The sequence below is a fragment of the Aplysia californica genome, unplaced genomic scaffold (genome assembly GCF_000002075.1).
Source record: "Aplysia californica isolate F4 #8 unplaced genomic scaffold, AplCal3.0 scaffold01230, whole genome shotgun sequence".
In the NCBI taxonomy this organism is placed as follows: Eukaryota; Metazoa; Mollusca; class Gastropoda; order Aplysiida; family Aplysiidae; genus Aplysia; species Aplysia californica.
Window position 1 is genome coordinate 66849 of NW_004798500.1, and position 1551 is coordinate 68399.

Here is a 1551-nt window from a genome sequence, read left to right on the forward strand (position 1 = left end):
TGCTGCTGTTGCAGCTGTTGCTGCTGCAGCTGGTGACTCTGTTGTTGTCCTGAGTGCTGCTGCTGCAGCTGTTGCTGTTGTTGCTGCTGTTGTTGTGGCAGCTGCTGTTGTTGCTGTTGCTGTTGCAGCTGTGGCTGTTGCGGAGACAATGACGGTTTTTCCTCTTTAATTTTTGTAGAGTCCATGTTGGGAAATTAACCAATCAGGTCTCACTCCTATGTGACGCAATCAGTGACGTGATGTACGAATATTTTCCGAGGTCAGGGTACAGAGGCCAACACCTTAATATCCAAACTACAAAAAAACACCCAAAAAAAACCCACAATACAAAAAATCCAAACTAAGAAAAAATCCACAACAGACCGGCAATCAAAAATATTATACCGGTACTCAGTCCCAACTTCGAACACACGAAGTAGATGAAATTATTATAATAAAACTCTCCTGATTTATAATCTGAGAATTAAAAAAAAAAAAATCTCACAATAACTCCACCGGCTGATAACTGGAATGTAAGAAAAGGGGGGGGAAAAAAAGAAGAAAAAAAGAACAGAACAGCGGTCCGGGACTGGAAGACCCAAAACGTGACGTCACTGCAGCACAGAGGTCAGATCTCAGAGCACCTGGGAGAGTGAGTGAGTTAGGTGGCGACACTTTTGCCCCACTCACCCGACGGTTCAGCGGGTAGTGTGGGGTTGGGGGGGGTGGTGTTAAGAGTTCCTGCCTGTACGACCAGAAGGACGGACCGACTGACCACACGTGCGGTGAGAGTGAGTTATCGCTGGACGCCCAGGAGGTCTTGGTCACTGCCCGGGGATGTCCCGCTGTCCTGTAGCCGTCTCCAAGCCATCTGAGGACAGAAAAGGCGGGTCACAGTTATACACAGTTATGAAAGGAATGATTGGTGCAGTAACATCATCAGCCTACTATATTTACACTCTACTCGAATGGAGCAATAAATCCTGAGAGATGAAAAAAAAATTTGAAGGTTTAGATATAGTGATGTATAGATTGATTCTCTATTCCGCTTTCGTGGTTTTACACTCCATAATTTCAAAGGTATGGAAACAGTGCGCACGGCTATTGAACGGAAACCTCACTTGTTTACAACGGAGTCTTAGAAGACGGATTTCCCGAGATTAGATCTTAAAATGAAACTAATGAAAAACTGAAAATTAAACTACATTGACTTCAGGCTCCTCTATGGAATAGTGCACCCTTTAAATGATTCTGAACCACAATTAATTTTGTCAAATTCGAAAGTTAAGTGGTTCCGAAGTTTAGGCAGCCAAAGTGACGAACTTTCACAAATATAATAAGTAGGCTATAGATTAAGTGATGTGCTGTGGTATGGTGAGGTATGAGACATAATATGGTGTGGTGTGGTGTGGTGAGGTGTGGTGTGAGATATGAGGCGTGTGGTGTGGTGTAGTGCAGTGTGGTGTGGTGTGGTGTGGTTTGGTTTGGTGTGGTGTGGGCTGTGGTGTGGTGTGGGCTGTGGTGTTGTGTGGTGTGGTGTGGTGTGGTGTGGTGTGGTGTGGTGTGGTGTGG

At 45.1% G+C, this 1551-nt stretch overlaps 1 long non-coding RNA gene across 1 annotated transcript in view; it reads right to left on the reverse strand.

The window, feature by feature from the left end:
• Positions 1-169: 169 nt before the first annotated feature.
• LOC118478925 overlaps positions 170-1551 on the reverse strand; it is a 20715-nt gene continuing 19333 nt past the window's right edge. The window contains exon 2 of the long non-coding RNA XR_004859367.1: positions 170-850. This is a non-coding gene — a long non-coding RNA (uncharacterized LOC118478925). The remainder of the gene's footprint in view (positions 851-1551) is intronic.